Genomic DNA, 20,804 nt, shown 5'->3' with positions numbered 1-20,804 from the left:
AAATATTAATCTAATGCTTGTCGAGTTTTAGACAAAGCCCATGGAAAGTTTAGCACCATTCATTTAGGTGTTTCTGAAAAACAACTGAACATCTTGAGAGAAGCAGAAAACTGTATGTGTTTTAAGTTATATTATCCTACAGCACTTCTGACAAAAGAAAACCACAAAAGCCAACTTTTGGACGTATTCATATTAATAAGATTCTATCCTAATATTCTAAAAGGTAAAAGTTGGAGATTTTTTTAATGAAAGATAATGGAAAGCAAAAAATGCACAGTAAGAATTGTCTTAATTACTGGAAATGCAGGCACCTCTAATTTTCAATATCTAAGGCAGGGGTGTCCAATCTTTTGGCTTCCCTGGGCCACACTGGAAGAAGAAGAATTGTCTTGGGCCACACATAAAATACACTAACACTAACACTAAAGACAGCTAATGAGCTAAAAATAAGTAAATAATAAATAAATCACAAAAAAATCTTGTAATGTTCTAAGAAAATTTACAAATTTGTGTTGGGCTGCATTCAAAGCCATTCTGGGCCACATGCAGCCCATGGGCCATAGGTTGGACAAGCTTGATTTAAGGTTTCAGAAATACAATCATCCTAGAAAGCATCTTCAGCATGATTCAGTTTTGCTTTCTCTGAGCTCATTTATTCATTTCCCTTGCCAGTTCATTCATTTCTGATGACCAAGCATAATCAGTGCTCACACCAAACACCAGGAGTGCCATTTCCTGGTTTTAAAAAAAGGGTAAACACAAGGGTCTATATCATGCTGAACACTGGGTGAGGGGGTCCAGGGGGCTGTTACAGAGAGAATCATGTTGTTTCTTTTTTCTCTTTCAGGAATTCACTGAAACAAACAAAAAACAAAATAGAAAACTAGGCAAAGTGACAATGTAGGTGAGGATACCATTATACCTGCAAAACAACCCAAAAAGTAAATGTCTTTTCAGTAAAAGAATGCCACTACTTTCAACCTTACTTCCTATCCTTGGCACTTCAGCTTAACATGTGTCTAGAACCAGACTACCCACCTATATATTTCATGGACTATTAAAATATTTGAATGTATGTGTCTGCTATCCAAAATTAACTAATGGTAAGCAAAAAATAATAATTACTATAATTAATTTGTTAATAATAGTCATCACTATCTTTCCCCTTCTCTAGGCTTGGGTATTTACTTTTGTATTTTAATCTAGTTTCTCTCTCCTTAAGGCAAGAGGATCACTTGAAGCCAGGGGTTCAAGACCAGCCTCAGCAGCATAGCGAGACCCCATCTCTAAAAAAAAACTTAAAAAATTCGCCAGTCCTAGTGGCACACACCAGTAGTCCAAGCTACTCAGGAGGCTGAGGTGGGAGGCTCACCTGAGCCCGGAGTTTGGGGTTACAGTGAGCTATGATTGCACCACTGCTCTCCAGCCTGTGCAACAGAGCAAGACCCTGACCCACCAAAAAAAAAAAAAAAAAAAAAAGGAAATGTATCCCAAGAATATAAGGTTAGCTTAATCTCCAAAAATCAATATAATAACTACTATCATAAAGGACAAAATCACATGATCATCTCAATAGAAAAAGCATTTCCCAAAATCCAATATCCATTCATGACTGTTGATTTGTTAAAGAAAAGATGTTAAATGATATCAAGAACAATACAGTATGTGTGTGTCAATGGAGACACAATGAGGAAGCTAAGGCAAAATACATGAAACGAAAGAAGTTTATTACTCATAGGTCCCAGAGAGGTTAGAGTGCCAAACAGAGACAGACAGGAGGTCCTGAGACAGGAGAGGGAAGGAGCAGGAGGGAGAGGGAGAAAGAAGAACTGTGGAACTACACCTTTAAGGGACATTATTCCTTATGCTTTCCTTCTTGTGAATTGGTTAGAGAAAACAAATGTGAATGGGAACTTATTCACATGACTTCTGAGGCTGACCATTAGGTTTTACTGTGATCGGCAGCTCATGGTGTGTTGCATTTTGGGTCAGTGAGATGAGGCACAAGTAGGCCATATTGCAAACAACTGCAGGGAGGGGAAGTTCTAACTAGGCCAAAGGTGACAGGGCATGACTGAATTACGAACAATTTATGTTAGGCCTAAAATGAATGCTAAGGTAGCAACTTTATTAAACTTATCACAGTGATTAAAAACTCCTAGACTTAGAAGAAAAATTTTTCAACCTGGTAAGTCGTCTACAAGAAAACAACTAAAATCATGCTTAATGTTGAAGGACTGAATGCTTTCCCCCTGAAATCAGGAACAAGGGAGGAATATCTAATCTTATAATTTCTACGCAATATTCTAAAGGAAGTTCTATCCCGTGCAATAAGGCAGGAGGAAAGAAAAGAAGGGGGGAAAGGAGGAGAAAGTATCTAGATTGGAAAAGAGGTAAAATTGTCTTGCTATTCAATTTCACGATTACCACATTTTATGATCCTATACATAAAGAAAAGTCTAAGGAATCCACAATAAAACTACTAGAATTAAAAGACAAATTCAACATGATACAAATTAATATAAAGAAATCAACTGTAGTGACTACAAAGAGGAAACCTAAGGGAGTTCCTCTGTGCTGATGGAACAGTTCTATAACTTGATGTGGTAGTGATTACATGAATCTATACACATGATTAAATTGCACAGAACACACAACTGAGTGCATGTATAAACTAGTGAAATCTGAATAAGGTCTGCAGATTGTACCAATGTCAATTTCCTGGTTTTGATTTTTTTTTCCACAAATAGGACTTTTTACTTGCCATTATTATAAGTCTGAACTTTAAACAGATTCTTGGACTGGTGGTTCATATCCATCAGCTCATTCAACTTTAGCACCTGTCTTGCTCCCAGTGGCTTTTCCAGAACTACTGCCTTCACCATGAAGCTCCATGAGTTTTCCCAATTCAAACTTGGGCTTCTTCAGCATTTTTACTTTTCTAACGAAGACATCATGGAGAGGATAAATGGATTGGCAAGTCTTTTCTATGTCTTTTCCAATGCTGTCTGGAATCAATTTATTGACCACTTCTTTCAAGTCATTTTTCTGCACCTCCCGGGTCTTGATTTCCATCATATTCTTCCGGATTTGGCGGACCTGTTGGTGCTGAGCATAAAAGGTTTTCCATATCTGATTGTTACATTGTTTTTAGGAAAACCAACACAGAACAGACAAAGCAAGTAACCATCGGTAGTCTTGACATCAACATGAGCTTTAATCACTGTCTGCCATTTTTTGACCATGGAACACATTTTGTCACAGGTAAGATCCATGCCAAGGAAGTTAGGAAGTTTTTGCCCTGAACATCTTCAGTAATCAGCTTGAATTTTCTAAATGCAATCTCATCTTTCTGCAAATCAGCAAGACTCACTTCAAACACATGACCCTTGAGGCCATCAGATGCAATTTTGTTTCCTTGGGTCCTGGTGACTAGCATCTTTCCAATATTCCTTATATTGAACACAGAAGGTGCTTTCATATCATACCAATCTTTCTTAGAAAATGGATCAACCACTTTCTTCTTGGCTCCCTTTTTGCCTCCTTTCGTAAGGTGTTTGTTCTTGCCAACAGCCATGGTGCTGCTCAGAGAGCCAAAAGGGCAGTTTTGATATTATACTATAGTTACGTAGGATGTTACCACTGGAGGAAGCTGGGTAAAGAATACATAGAACCTCTGTGAACTATTTTTGCATTTCCAATGAGTCTATTATTGTTCCACAATAAAGTTATTTTTAAAGTTAACTGTAATTCTACATACTAACAACAAACTATGAAAAATGAATATGATCTTCAGATGACTGTTCTCTGAAAACTTGGGAACCACTGACTTAGACCTTTTTTGAGATAGTAAGTACATAAGTTACATAAGCACATGATGTACCACACTCCAAACTATATCTCAGTGAAGTTCCTAAACATTACAATCTCCTGGCTATCATTTAAAATCTTCAAAGCCCATGTACCACTTCAGACCATTGCAATTTCTGAGGCTAGGTCAAAGGCATCAGTACTTCTGAAATTCCCCAAGTAAACCACTACTGTATGATACAACAATTCTCAAATTTATGTTCCAGGACCTCTTACAGTTCAAGACCCCAAGAAGAGTAAAAATAGAAAAGGAAAAAAAAAGAAAGTAATGAAACAGGAGTGGCTTGAACCCAGGAAAGAAACAAAAGAAAGAAAAAGTCATAGTAGAGAAGGAATTAAGATGTCCAAGGGAGAATAATAGATTCAAATGAAAATTTTACAAAGGGCATTGAGAAAAAGTAGAAAAACAACCATAAGAAAGTGAAATTTAAAAAGAAGTATAAAGGGTCAAAGTTGAAGTGAATAAAACAAATTAGGCAAAGAGGGTCAAATATTTATATAATTAGAAATACATATACCTCCAAGATACATTTACATCAAACTCTGGAAGAAGATATTCAAAACACTAAAACAGAATATTTAAAATAATACTCTAAGAAAACTTCCTGAAAATAAAAGACCTGAATCTACACATTTTAAGAGCCAACTGGGGAAAACTGACCAAGAACAAACTACCCCAAAAATGTAACCTGGTAAACTATTAGACTTTACGCATATGAAAGATATCTTCGAGGACTCCATGCTAAAAGATATCAGAGAATGATATCAGAGAATGAATCAGCCTGGTATCAGACTTAGCAAAGCAACATAAAAAGCAAGACTAGTAGAAAATCATTCTAGAACCTGTCTCAAATAAATAAATACTAAAAATAAGAAAAGAAGCTCAGTAAAAAGGATTGTATATCAAGCCAACCTGTCCTTCAACTAACGAGGCTAATAAAAAAACTTTGAACAAGCAAGAACTCACAAAATACTTACACATGTATCTTTCCTGAGGGTTCTAATCCCTTTCTCAACGCAGGTTCATCATCTGGACCACAGGCTAACTATGTTCTCAGTTCTGCCAAGAACATTATACAACTAATAGAATCCTAGATGCACAGGAGAGACACTGATACATTACATTCAATGGAACATCCAGGCTTGAGCTCCATCTAAACAAGGGATGACTAAAGAAACGTAAGCAAAAGGACTGGTCACAAAGTGAGCATTTTATGTATTTAACTGTAGAACTAAGAATAAAAACAAGACAGAAAAATGATACATAAACTGTATATGTCCTGAAAAGATTTGAAAATGCAACTGAAATAATGGGAGGAAAGGGAAGAGAAAAAGGAAAGAAAAAAAAAGCCATACAATCATAGGTGATTGTATCGTGAACAGATGAGAAGGAAAAGATGCCTTATAAAAGTAGCATACAAGACAGTAAAAAGATAGGTTAAAAATAAGAAGGGGTTGGCCAAGCACGGTGGCTCACGCCTGTAATCCCAGCACTTTGGGAGGCCAAGGTGGGCGGATCACAAGGTCAGGAGATCGAGACCATCCTGGCTAACACAGTGTAACCCCGTCTCTACTAAAAATACAAAAAATTAGCAGGGCGTGGTGGCAGGCGCCTGTAGTCCCAGCTACTCCGGAGGCTGAGGCAGGACAATGGTGTGAACCCAGGAGGTGCAGCTTGCAGTGAGCCGAGATCGCACCACTGCACTCCAGCCTGGGTGACACAGCGAGACTCCATCTCAAAAAAAAAAAAAAAAGAAGGGGTTAAGGTACTACAAAAGGTACAAATTCAATGGTACTATTAGAAGAAAAACTTAGTCCCACCTTCCTGATATCAAAAGAATTTTTTAAATTAAGAAAAACACATCAAACAATAAATGAACAGTAAATATACCAAAATACAGACAGTAATTTAACACAATGACAGAACTGAGAACAAACCTATCAGTTATAACAATTACTATGAATCAGCTTAACTTGCTTATTAAAAGAAAGATATTTTCAAATTTGCTTAGAAAGCAAAGACTATGCTGTATATAAAAGACATACTTAAAATGCAGTGATTCAAAAAGGCTAAAAATAAAGGAACAAAAATTTACCAGGTGAATAAAAATAATCAGACAAAAAAAAAAAATCAAGACAAAAGTTATCTGAATAGTCCTAACTACTTTTAAATACTAAAAGTTAATTTCACAATGCAGAATACATTATTAATCTCTATGAACTAAATAACAAATTATGGCTGATCCAAGAGTAAATAAATAGAAACACACCATAAATAAAACACACTACTTGATACAAAGCAGAGCATAGGAAAAAAAAGATATAAATGATTTCAACAATATAACCAACAAAGTAGTTGTTCTGTATATAGAGAGAGAGAGACAGAACTCCACTCTGGTAACAGAGAATATAGCTTCTTGAACACTCACAGAAAATTATATGTTAAGGCACAAAGAAATCATTACTATGTTCATAAAATGGAAATATCACAAAAAATATCCTCTGATCACAGTGCAAAAACAAAACTGGAAATACAAAACACTGAAAATGATACAAATACTATAAGGAGAGGTGGACAAATGAACGGTGGTACAGTTATACAATGGAAAATTATACAGCAAAAATAACAGATGAATTTAACAAAACTTGTTGAATGAAAGATTTAAAAACAAAACTACATAATAATGATTTATTTCTGTAAAGTTCAAAAGCAGACAAAACTCAATATTAGAAGTCAACTTAGTGGTTACCTTTGGAGAGGGGTGGGCATGAGATGAAGGGAATGTGAGGGCCTTCTGAAGTTCTGGGAATGGTCTGAGTACTGGTTTCATGGATGAATTCATTTTGTGAAAATTCAACTATACTTCTGATGTAGACTTTTCTGTATCCATATCAGTAAAATATACAAAAATAATAATACTAGTAATTAAATCAAGGAAAATAAAACTAGAAATTAAGAACAAAAAAGCCTTTCCACCTAAAAATTTATACAACTCTTGGGTGAAAAGGGATATACAAACAAATGACTGAATTTCTGAGAGATAATGAGAACCTATACATCAGAGTCCATAGAACACATTTAAAGTAGTAATCAAGGAAACAAAAGCAAAAATAAACAAATGGGATTGCATCAAATTAAAAAGCTTCTGCACAGCAAAGGATAAAATGAACTGTGCACTTAAAAATGGTTAAAACCATAAACTTAATGTTATGTATATTTTACCTCAAAAAAAAAACTGAAATAAAGCACAATCTAAGTTTATCAAGGAAAAATGAGCAAATGCACAAATACAAAAAAGATAAAATATATTAATCACAGGAAAGTACTCTGTACACCTCTATGGAAATGAATTTAAAAGCCTAGATGAAATGGATAATTTCATAGGAAAACGGAGTTTACCCAAATGGACACCCATAGAGATAGAAAGCTTAGGCCAACTAAATTCCATAGAAGAACTGAAAAAAGTTATCAAACTACCCTCCCCCAAAAAACCCAGATATCAAGAGGCAAGTCTATCAAACCTATACAAACCAGATAATCCCAATATTACATCAATTTTTTTAAACATGAAAAAAATTGCCAAATCCTTTTTTATAAATCAAGTGTAATATTAATAACTGAACCTGACTGTGATCACACAAAATAGGAACATTACAAACCAATATCACATATGAATATTAATGCCAAATTCTGAAATAAAATATTAACAGACTCCAACACCACATTTTAAGAGTTTATACCAGGCCAGGCGCGGTGGCTCCCGCCTGTAATCCCAGCACTTTGGGAGGCTGAGGCAGGCGGATCACTTGAGGTCAGGAGTTCATGATCAGCCTGGCCAACATGGTGAAACCCCATCTCTACTAAAAATACAAAAATTAGCCCAGCATGGTGGTACGTGCCTATAGTCTCAGCTACTCGGGAGACTGAGGCAGGAGAATCGCTTGAATCTGGGAGGCCGAGGTTGCAGTGAGCCGAGATCGTGCCACTGTACTCCAGCCTGGGCGACAGAGCAAAACTCCACCTCAAAAAAGGAGTTTATACCAGGAATGCAATAATGATTCTGATTAGGAAATCTAGTAATATAATTCACCATATTCATAAGTCTAACAAGAAAGTCATATAATTGCCTCCACAGGAGGCCAAAAAAGCCCTCGACAAAATTCAGTATTCATTCCTTATATATAGAATAAACAGGAGTAGACGCATACTTTCTTAACACAACTTAAGACAGAACAAGAATGAATTAGGGTAAGAGCATGTGCATGCACGCACATACACACGGTGAGTGCAAGTGCCAACATCCTAAAGGGCAAATTCTACACACATTCCCATTAAGGTCAGGAACCAGATACGAATGCCACTACCTTTTCCACTATTTAACATTTTTCTGAAGGTATTCACCAAGGCAATTAGACAACAGAAAACAATTAAAGGCACAAACAATGGAAAAAAAGAACAACAACTCTCTAGTGGTTGATGACATGTTAGTAAACCTGAAAAACTCCAGGAATCAATGACAAAATTAACTCAAACAATTAAAGAATTAAGCAAGGCAGCAAGATATAAAGTAAACAAACTAGTCTTCACATACACAAAGAATAACCAGTTAGAATGTAAAATGGAACAGAAAGTCTCATTTATAACAGCAACAAAATACTCAGGAATAAACAATAAGAAATGTTCAAAACCTATACAAAGAAATCTATAAATTTATACACATCTGAAAGGCACATGAAAGTAGACAAACATTCGACTGTTCTTGGCTAAGACATCACAACTTCATCAGGTTGTCAGAGTTGATTTGTAAATATAAAGCAATTCCAATAAAAATTACACAGCTTTTTAATGGAGCTCAACAAATTGATGCTGAAGTTCATGTGGAAAAGCAAACACAAAAGACCAGCTCAGTAAATGTGCAAGGGAGGAGCTAAGAGGGAGAAATGCCCTTTCCAAATATTAAAACAAAGCCTCATGATTAAAATTGTGTGAATAGCATATGAACAGACAGACCAACAGAATGGAATGGAACGCCCAAAAATAGACCCAGCTACATACAGAAATCTAATATACAGCAATGGTGGCATCACTAATAACTGGGTAAAGATGAACTTTATAAATGGTGTTGGTACAACTCAATCACTATTTGGAAGAAGACAAAATCAGATCTATTCCTCACACCATATATATCAGAATAAATTTGTAGCGTGTCATAAATCTAAATGTAAAAAATGAAAACTACTCAAGTACTAGAATAAAATATTGGTGAATCCCTCTACAAATAATCTGACCTTGACTCAAAACCCATGCCCAATTCAATTAAAGAAAAGCTTGATAAATCTGACTACATGAAGATATTTTCATGGGGAAAAAAATCAGAAAAGTCAAAACTAGGAGAAATATTGTAACATATATCAAAGGAATATTATTCCTAAGGCAAAGAAAAACTTCTAAAAAATGAACAGAAAAGGTGCAAAAATTCTATAGAAAAAAAGGGCAATAGACAATTCTCAAAATAATATAAAAATTTCCCTTGAACATAAAGGATGCTCAACTTTAGTCATAATAAAGAAAATAAATATAATTAAACTACACAAAGATTTTTCACCTATTAGATTGGCAAAAATTTGAAAGCTTCACAATATCCTCTAACTAGCAGGCTATAAAGAAACGGGCACTCACACACTGCTCAGAGTAATGCAAAATGGTACAATCTCTATGAACGGGAATTCAGCAGCATCTAACAAGATTACATATACATTTATCCTTCAACCCAGAAATCCAAATTTGAGGACTTTATTCCCAAATTAAACCTCCTGCAATATAAAAATACATACAAAAGGTTATTCATAGCCACATTATTTGTACTGTAATTGCAAAATATTGGAAGCTACCTAAATGTCCAAACACAGAAGACTGGTAACCAAACTGCATCATATTCACACTATGTGAACAGCACTATACAGCTGTAACATTATGAGGAAGAGCTCTGGAATCTGATAAAGAGTAATTAATTTCTAGAGTATATTTTAAGTGAAAAAAAGCAAAGTGCAACAGAATTTAAACAGTATGCCACCTTCTGTTTTTGAAAAAAAGGTACATAAGAAAACATACATGTATACTGTCTTAAAAGAAACTAGAAAAGTGAGGCTGGTTATTTACAAGAGGGAGAAAGGACACAGTCAAAGGGATATGAGAGGGAGTGACACTTCTCTGAAACTACGGTTTTTGTAGTTTTGTATTAGATTATGTTAAAAAGAAAATCAAATCAACAAGGACCCTAAAACAAACGATCAAGGTGTAATTTTTTGTTTTTTTGAGACGCAGTTTTGCTCTTGTCCCCCAGGCTGCAGTGCAGTGGCAGGATCTCAGCTCACTGCAACCTCCACCTCCCAGGTTCAAGCGATTCTCCTGCCTCAGCCTCCCACGTAGCTGGAATTACAGGCGCCCGCCACCACACCCGGCTAATTTTTTTGTAATTTTAGTAGAGATGGGGTTTCACCACATTGGCCAGGCTGGTCTCAAACTCCTGACCTCAAGTGATCCGCCCACCTTGGCCTCCCAAAGTGCTGGGATTAAAGGCATGAGCCACCGCGCCCAGCTGATCAAGGTATAATTTAAATGAATAACAAAACCACATTTAAGGAAAAACTTGTCCATTTAATCTAAAGTTAAAAATGTATTAGCATAAATGAATATCTTGTTAAAAATCTTTACTGCCTGTAGGATATTTTAGGATGTTCTCTTTTTCATGGCTGACATTGGTAATCCGTGCCTTCCGTCTTTTATTTTAATTTATTAATCTCACCAAATTGATTGATATCATCAATCTTTTCAATAAAACTAGTACTGCAGATGTTCTCTACTGTATATTTATTTTCTATTCTATCAATTTCTCCTCGTTTAATGTCTATCTACTTCCTCTGGGTTTAGTATGCTGTTTCTTTCTAACTTCTTAAAATTGATGTTCACATCATTGAGTATTTTTCAGGCTTTCTTCTTTCCTAACACATGCATGTAAGGCTATAATCTTTCCTCTGAGTATGACTTTAGCTGCACCTCACAAATTTTTATATACAGTATTTTCATATTGATTCTAATCAACATATTTTGTAAAATTTTCTAATTCTCACCGTAATATCTTCTTTGATCATGGGATACTTAGAAAAGGTTTTCTAGCTACCTTTTGCTATTGATTTTAGTTTAATTTATGGAACACTCTGTTCGAATTCAATCTTCTAAAATATACTCAAACTTGCTTTTCCCAACAAGCTGATAGATACTGTCCAGTCTACTTACAAAGAATGTGCATTCTGCCATTAGGTACAACAGCTAGACACACTGAGGCAATTTTATTAATTGTTTTGTTCAAATCATCTATATCCTTTGTTCTATCAGTTGCAGAGAAAGTACAAAAAAAACTTCCCTCTATGATTGTGATTTTATTTTCTCTCCCTACTTCTTTTTAAACCAATATTATGATAATTAAAATTCTCTCTAGATGATCTAGACACCCCATTATAGAAAACAGAAAGGTGAATGTCCTCTTCTACACTAATTTAAAACGGCAGCAATTTTTTCAATTATCCAAAATACCTTACTATCACCTGTCCCAAAAATAAAATCATTTTTACAGACATCCTCCAAAGTTTAATTGGGTCATATCCAATAACTCCAGACAGCAGACCGATTTGCTTAATTACTGAGACGTACATTGTGCAACTAATTCATACTGCCAGGCATACAGGGAAAGTAGCAATACTCTACAATACATTCCACAGATAAATTACTGAGACTTTTCTACAGTCCTATGGTACTAACTTTCCCAAACCAAAATTACTTTGGTTCTGCTCTCTGGCAAAGATGGCAAATATTTCACCCTTCAGTTCCTGTGGTGTATCCTGCTGAGCTGAGATACCACCTTAACATCACTCTAACACAATGCTCCAGACTGCAATTGTTGGCACTGGCATGTGACCTAAAAGCCACCAAACCACTCATCTCTGGATGAGCACTTGCTCACATGGTTAACAGGTGGGGAAAATTCCTGCATGCAAGTAGTCCTTCCAAGAATCTCAGAGCTCTGATATACAATCAGAGTCTTGATCAGCCCCCTCTAAATTCTCAGGTCAAGGTGTCACCTTTGGTTTGGATCAGGTACCCCTCCTACCCCATCCCAGGGCACCTTTGCTTCTCTGTCAGCAGCAGTGCATTACAGTGATCTCTTTCTTCTGCTATTCTACTAACACCTCCTCAAGGCAGGAACCACTGATTCATCCAACAGCCACAGCACTTCGCAATGCCTACCTAGCACACAGAGCACACAGACACCCACCTTCTACCTTTGTCCCCTATCTATCCTCTACACAGCAGTCCTAGTGATCCTCTTACAATCTAACTTAAATGGTATCATGTCCCTGCTCAAAACTTTGCAATGGTTTTTCATCTCACTCAGAATAAAATCCAAAGTGCACCACAGTCTATACGGCCCTACACAATCTGGCCCTTTAATACCTCTGTCACTACGCATCCCCCTACCCAACCCCCTATTCACACTGCCCTCCCTGCTGCTACTCGGTATCTCAAGGGGGCACTTGCTGTTTCTCCCCAAATAAGGTTCGTTCCCAAAATATTTGCCCAGCTGGTTCACTCCTTCACTTTCGTTTGTATCTCTGCTCAAATGTCATCTCACATAGGCTCCCCTGACCACCTTATCAAAAATGGCAGTCTCTGATATTCTCTCTCTTCACATGCTTCGCTTTCTTTATATATATATATATATACACACACACATATGTATATATATACATATAAATACACGCACACACTTACACATAGGCTGTATACTAAAGAAAGCATAGTAAAGAAAGCAAAGCAAGTGAGGGGAGATATATATATATATTTTTTTTAATGTTGTTTATTAGCTTTCTCACCTACTACAATGTGAGCCCCATCAGAAAAGGGAGAAAATATGTTCTCCAAAACAAGGGTCAGGAATTTTTACTGTAAAGAGCCAGATAGCAAATATGTTGTACTGTGTAAGTTAGCCTCTGTTGCCACCACTTACCCCTATCAGCTCTGCCTTGCAGCACTAAAGCAGCCCCAGACAAATAAAAGAACAAACACGTCTGTATTCCAATACAATTTTCCTTGCAAAATCAGGCAAAGAGCCAGATGTGGCCCACAGGCTGTAGTTTACCAATCCCTGATCTAGAATAAGCTTGCCATGCAGGATATTGATTTTGAACTAACCAACCATCTCTCTCTTGGTCTCTAAAGCCACCTTTAATTGACAAAATACTGGCACTCCAAGCGCATCTGTAACAGTAACTTCAAACTATCTTCTATACATCTTTCACCAAAAAATCCACCTGAGATCACTTATATTCCTGAATGACTGTTTGAGGGATATGAAGTGTGCTTATTCTCACAACTAGAAAATATATAATAAACCATGTCAGTTTGATCCTCCACAGAATTGTTTTTGATTGTTGTACTTTCACTTTATTTAAGGACATGATAAACAGCCAAACAAGAACCACTGTTCAATGTACCACATGAATGCCACTGAGCACATCACCTACTACACCTTTCAATGTAACCAATTCAAAGCCCCAAGTGTGAAATGGGGGACATATTAAGGAAAAGAAACTGGTATGTTCTTTATGCATGGTGAAAATGACAGCATAGAGCTGAGGATGATTTCCTTTCACTGTGGCCACCAGGATGCTCACACAAGTTCCAGTCAGACTGGGGTAGAGACTAGTTATGCTACCAGTCCCCATGACCTCTCTTCTCCTGCGGCGTATAGCTCTGCTATGTGTCCAGCCTAAAGTAAGCTAAGAGAGGCCATGTATGAGTACGGCTAGTAGGATGAGAAGCAATGTGTGCTGGTCTATAAAAACCTCCCACAGGACTGTCCTCATTCTCCACCCACTGCCTGAACCAAGCAGGTTCCCAGTTCCTATAGGAGGCTAAGTCACAAGGTGGAAAAAGGCTGACCACCTGAACAGCCATGTGGACACCTAACCCATGACGACCCCAACATAAGCTTCCACATAGGTGAGAAACAGATGCTTCTTGCTCTGAGTCACTGAAATCTTGCAGTTATTAAAGCAGTCCTCATGTCTAAGACACTGACCACGGAGACTAGAACTTTATTGATAGTACAGGTTTTGATGTATTCATTTCTGGTCCTTATATATTCTTGATTCTCATTCTTTATATTTAGCTTTATTACTGTGAGCACTTCCTATAAGCTAATCCAGACATTCATTTAATGACAGATGAGAGAAAAGTCTCCATTGCTTATGTTCAATAAATCATCATCTCAAATAATAAAAATCTGAATAAAGTACATATTCCACTTAAAACTTTATCTGTAACTTTCATTTACATACAGTTTATCTAAGTTACGTAACTGTTCAAAAAGAGAAAAAATGCTAAGTAAATATTAAAATGCAGGGCAATATTGTCTCAAATGAAATTTGACAATCATCAGAAACAAAATAGCCTAAGAAATAAAACCACAAATTTCTAAACTCCTGTGTGGCAAGAAAAAGTAACCATAATTATAGCTTAATGTAACGTAGCTGTTCTAAACTCTTCGGTGCCTAATCCCTACACAATTATTTCAAATGATGTTCTGAAGTTTTGTAGTTTTCATAATTTTTTTTTGAGGGGTGGGAACTGGACATGTCAGAAATGGAAGAAGTTTTCAATGAATGCTCTGTAACACAATGGACAAACAGCAGAGAAGCTATAAAGATTTCAATTATAGCTCAGGCATCAAGTTCATTTTCATTGATAAACTTTGTAACCATTCTAAATTGCAATGCCAACTTTTGAAAAGGAGTAACCTTTTAATAATCTTCCTCCCTGGGATATCGCAAAGAACAATTCACATTCTAGAGAAGCCTTGGGAAACAAATGCTGTTTGCAGTACGTAATTAAAATCTCAAGACAGGTGTTCGGGGAATTAGGGGGTTACTGTGTATTTCTGGGTTTCTGATCAAAAGCCAGGATGATTAACTCTAAAAGATGTATGACAAATACTACAGAAAACCAAGAATGGAGATATGTTTTAAATTCTACAGGGCTGGTTTTTTTTAGTGTGTTTTTACATTTATATTGAAAACAGACGTGTTCTATATTGGAAAATTACAGTATTTCTGCCAAAGTTAAGATCTTACTTTTGAAGGCATGTAAAGTCAGTCTCTTCCTTCTCATTCTAAGCTATGCAACAGCCACAACCTCTCTCAGAATATAAACATACTTGTAAGTTGCCCCCTCTCTCTTTACCATCTTTCTGGTTAATGGCACCCCTCAACTTGTACTAGAGTTTCTCCCGTGTACCACAGGAAGCAAGTTTTGAAATTCATGAGCCCTTCTATAAACATTAATTCTTTTTTTTTTTTTTTCTTTCTGAGACCGAGTCTCACTCTTTTGCCCAGGCTGGAGTACAGTGGTGTGATCTCACCTCACTGCAGCCTCCACCTCCCGGTTTCAAGCCGAGATAGCACCACGGCCTACAGTCTGGGCAAGAGAGTGAGACCTTGTGTCTACCAAACATTAATTCTAACATTAGGATAGACTATGCCCCAGCAAAGAGCTGCAAAGCCAACTCAGAGCTGAAACCTGCCTAGGTAATATCCTAACACAGGACTATGTAACAAAACAGGCAAAAAAAAAAAAAAAAAAAAAAAACCACAACCTTGTCATGTACATATTTTGAGAAGTTGGAAAATAAGTGATGGTAGTAGAGCAACATGGCTCAGACCATACTGTGTAAACTACCCAGTAGTGATCAAGTCCTGCTTATTATATAACCATGAATCAAAACACATAACATTTTCAGTCAATGTAAAAATACTTGTTGAGTATCTACTATGTGCCAAGAACGAACCACTTCATCCATTTAGCTGATAAAATAATGGCCACACTGATTCCAGTTCACAGTTAATCACACCTATACTTTGGTACTGCAATATAATTTCACAGAGCTTCTCGAGAGCACAAAATGGATAACAGCTCTCAATGAGAGGATGCTATGAGAGGAACTAAAATGGAACTGCCGCAGCATGCTAATAAAATCTTCAGCATGCACTAGAGGAACTTTTAAAAATTCAATTCAGCTTTCAACTGCTAGAAAACAAGCATTCCAAGATCAAAGATCACAAAGGCTGTGAGAGGACAGCCAGTGGGAGAAGGCACCAAGTATTACCACAGTGAAATAAGTGCAAGACCTAAATGAAGGTCTCTATATGACGACGACGTTCAAGAGGTTATCTGACAAGCTGGAACACACGCACGCTACGCACAGATTATATACAAGGCACCACCCTATGTGGTTCCTGCCAACAAGGAGTTTGTGAACCAGTTAGCAAGATAATCTATCCTGTTTTACCTCACTTGAATATAAGCTTTCTGAGGGCAGCAGCTTGGTCATGTTAAACATTCTTATCACTGCTAACTAGAACAGTGCCTCAGACATAGTTGGCATACAAACATGTGTGGGCTGACTTAAGTATTTAAGGAAAAACTAAAAGGAAGAAAAAATTAAAATACCAAAAAGGTTCAAGAACATATAACACAACAGAAGATATCTTTAGATCAATTTCAAGACCACTGCTCCAAGGTCAGAGGGCACCCTGAGAAAAGATCCCAGGGAAATTTCAGAAAGTACAAAGTTGAGAAATCATCCCAGATGCTGAGCTCAGAGCCAAGGCCTAGAAGCCCCAGGAGACCTAAAAGATGAGAAATACCCTAGAATGTCTGTGATGTTTAAAATGTTTTAAAATTTAAAAAAAAAAAAAAAGTCAGAAGAGCTAATCTCCCAGAGAAGAGGCACATGTGCAGGCAGAGAGAAGAAACAGAAGCATCTTTGGTTCCAAAGATTAAGGCTGAAATCTAAGTATGGAAAAACTATTCTTTTTTTTTTTTTTTTTTTTTTTTGAGATGGAGTCTCACTCTGTTGCCCAGGCTGGAGTACAGTGGCACGATCTCAGCTCACTGCAACCTCTGCCCCCCGAGTTCAAGCAATTCTCCTGCCTCACCCTCCCTAGAAGCTGGGAGTACAGGTGTGTGCCACTACAACTGGCTAATTTTTGTATTTTTAGTAGAGACAGGGTTTTGCCATGTTGGCCATGCTGTTCTCGAACTCCTGACCTCAGGTGATCAGCCTCCCAAAGTGCTGGGATTACAGGTGTGAGCCACCACACCAGGCATTAGTGCGGAAAAATTATTATAATCTATAAACATCTATGACGTCGGGGGCGGTGCAACACTTTGGGAGGCCAAGGTGGGAGGACTGCTTGAGCCCAGGAGTTCAAGACCAGCTTGGGCAACATAGCAAAACACCGTCTCTACAAAAAATAAAAATAAAAACATCTATGAAGACAGGCGGATAGGATCTGACACAAAACTGGTGCTGAGGTAAGTAGCAGAAAAAACACTGACAGGAGAGAGTATTCTGTCAGAACAGGACAGCAAAGGAGGACAGTCAGCCACAAAGACATCACGACCTGGAGACACAATGGCACCTAGGAAAAGTCCAGGGTGGGAAGCAACCGCCCTGCAAAGGAACAACCAGTCCTCAGAAAAGCATGTCTTGAGAAAGGAAGACAAAAGGTGTTCTTAAGACAACAGCAAAAAAAAGAGAGAATAAAGTCACTGCTAGAAAGAAAAGAAAAAAGAAAAGAAAAGAGAAAAGAAAAGAAAAGGGAGGGAGGCAAAGGGGAAGGGAGGGAGGAGGGGAGGGGAGGGGAGGAAATCAGCCTACACCAGATGCCCCTCTCCAGTTAATGTCATTCTCTCCTCTTCATAATCAAGTTTGGGAAAGAACCAGCTTCCCTCCCTCAACACCCTTCACTCTGCAATCCACAGCAATGAGGTTCCAGAGACTCCTCACCAAGATCATTCATCATGTCCTCAGGCTAACTCCAATGGAAACTCTGAAACCGCTATCTAGTGGGCTAACTCCAATGGAAACTCTGAAATTACCCTCTCTCGGTTCTTTACCAGCATTTAAACATGCTCAAATCCCCCCATTTAAAAAACAAAAACCAAAGGGTTCCCCCTTTACCTGCCCTCCCTATAACCACCCCTAACCACCAGCATCAAATTTCTTAAGCATTGCTGTCTACACATGCTGGGCTCCACTCCCTCACTCTCACTCACTATTAAATCCTGATACAAACTGGCCTCCCCCTCCCATCCCTGTCATGTCACTGTTGCCTCTAGTGTCCCCTGTATTACTAACAGCTCGCAGCAGCTGAGCACGCCCTGCCTGCTGAGGTTTCCTCGGACACCATGACCCCCATCCTTCTTAGTCCCAGTGTGGGAGCCTATTATCTGCTTCTCTTTCAAACACAAAAGTGCCTCAGATCTCACTCCACACCACTCCTTTTCTTACTCTATACACACTCCTCAAATGACCTCATCTACTCCAACAGCTTCCATCAACAAATACTGCACAGGCAAAGGCAGGAGTTCCAAAACTTTCTCTGTTCACCGCACCCTTGGAGTCTCAGGCCAAAACAAATGCTTATTGAGTAAAGAAAATGTTAAAAACGTAAGTACTTAATGTCCTAACAACTTGGTACCAACTTGAAAAAAGTACACTTTAATAGAGAGAAAAAATGGCATTTTTATTTCATTCTTAGATAACCACAAGTATTTACTAATACAGTATGTGTACACTTGTTGAGCACTGCACAATTTCTCTCAAACCTTGGAGTCAGACTGGACAATGGCCTCCCTCCTTTCCTTTTCTACACTGATTTTCAAGTGCTACAGCAACCACCAAAAATCCTTCTTTACAAACGAGGTCATCGAATGGAATGGAGTGCAATCAAGTCTAGACATTTTTAACTACCTTGAGCTAGTAGTTTCCACAGGCTTGAAGAGACGGAACTATGTGTTTTCCTCAACAATGTGAAACATCCCCCAGTCTCCCTGTTTGCTGTGGCACCTTAGCTGATAGTTTGGGAAACTCTCAAACTGTTTGAGACAGCCTGGGACAGCTAATAACTCTCAGATGCGTCTCTCTAATCCAGACAACTCCTGATTATCTGGATCCCTAGTGCAGCCAACTGAACACGCTGTCCCCTCAGCACCTGAAACTTAACCCAGCCAAGTGTGACCCATAATCTTTTCCCCAAAATGGATGCTGCTCTGTCCCCACCTAAGGACAGTGCCATCACCCAACCACCCAGCCAGAGCTGGACACTGCCCTGAACCCCTCCCTGCCCCAACTCCCCCCGCCACATACACACACACGGCCAATGACCAAATCCCAGCAATTCTACCTCCTCAAATTTCCCTGCTTCCAGCCTTCCCTCTTCTAATCCATTCTCCAAAGGGCAAATTTGACCGTGTCCCTCTTTTGCTTACAATTCTTCAACCGTTTCCTGTTGCCCACAGAGGTCTCCGAACTCCACACAACAGTAATCACAAGACCCCACACGGCACAGTCCCTCATTACTTCTCCTCCCTCACTTCTTGCCACTTCCCTGCCCTTGCCCACAACCACCCCCACTGGACTGAACTCCTGGTGTTTGTGGTTGCTCCAGTGCATCACCTCCCTGACCATCTCTCTGTACACCCTCTCCTCAACCCAGACTTCGACCAATTCCTTCTCATGGTGCTTCCTCTGGGAGGCCTTCCTGTCTCTCTGAATGTCCCTAAGCTTGGGTTTATGGTCCTCCTCTGAGCTCTTGTTGCTGGCCCCTTTCAGATCCCATATCAAACAATACATTGTAACGGTTAAAACTCTTTGAGACTGAACTGCACAGCAAGCTCATCGGGGGCTGACAGAGGTATCTGTCTTGTTTATCTCTGTATCCTCGGCACATATTAAAACTCTGAAGTGTACTGAATGAATAAAGCAAGTGAATGAATGGATTAGGTCATGCATGAGGCTCCTACATCCCTCACTGATTACTGACTCTATCATGGTACTTATCACACTGCACTGTAATTGCTTGTCCTGGTAGACTATGAACATCTTGAAAGCGTCTGTCTCTTATTTTTGCAACCCTAGTGATTAAAATAGTGCCTGGTACTTAGTAGGCATTCATGAAATGGTTTTTTTAACATACAGGGTTATATATTTCATCTACAGTGTTAAATGGAAAAAATCCAGAAGGATACACCCTATATTATGGTTACCTCTGAAGAAAGAAATAGGAATAGGACAACAATAAGACGGGAAAAAGAAAACTTAAGACTTTTTACCTCTATAAATCTGTGTTGATATTGTTTATTTTATAATGTACATCATTTATGTATTACTGGCATAAAATATTTCTGTATTACCAGCATAAAGTCAAGCCACAGGTAAAGAACCAGCCCTGAAGAAGAATGTGTGGGGCTGTCAGAAGCATTTAGTTCCACATGCCCAAGAGCAAAGCCAAAAAAAGCCTGACTTGAAAGAAACAGGGCCCTTAAAACGGACTGAGAAGAGAAGTTGAGAGATTCGGCCGGAAGCGGTGGCTCACGCCTGTAATCCCAGCATTTTGGGAGGCCGAGGTGGGCGGATCAACCTGAGGTCAGGAGTTCGAGACCAACCTGTCCAACATGGTGAAACTGCATCTCTACTAAAAGTACAAAAATTAGCCGGGCATGGTGGCAGGCGCCTGTACTCCCAGCTACTCGGGAGTCTGAGGCAGGAGAATCGCTTGAACCCAGGAGGCGGAGGTTGCAGTGAGCCGAGATCACACCACTGCACTCCAGTCTGGGAGACAAGAGCGAGACTCCGTCTCAAAAAAAAAAAAAAAAAAAAAGAAAGCAAAGCAAAGAAAAAGAGATTCAAGGTCTACAGCAATGGAGAGCCACCCAAAGTGAAAAACAATCTGGGAGTACTCTTCAAAGAAAGTCCTTGGAATTCCAAAGACGATCACTAGTACTAGCCCGTGAATAGGGACAATTCATTTAA

General features: G+C 38.4%; 1 protein-coding gene and 1 pseudogene across 4 annotated transcripts in view; both read right to left on the bottom strand.

Moving 5' to 3' along the window:
* WASF3 (WASP family member 3) overlaps positions 1-20,804 on the bottom strand; it is a 131,270-nt gene that overhangs the window by 108,504 nt on the left and 1,962 nt on the right.
* Positions 2,694-3,665, bottom strand: LOC107967862 (small ribosomal subunit protein eS1-like; annotated as a pseudogene).

This window comes from Pan troglodytes, chromosome 14, assembly GCF_028858775.2.
Source record: "Pan troglodytes isolate AG18354 chromosome 14, NHGRI_mPanTro3-v2.0_pri, whole genome shotgun sequence".
NCBI classification, from domain to species: domain Eukaryota; kingdom Metazoa; phylum Chordata; class Mammalia; order Primates; family Hominidae; genus Pan; species Pan troglodytes.
This window is presented reverse-complemented; position numbering and strand designations above follow the sequence as displayed.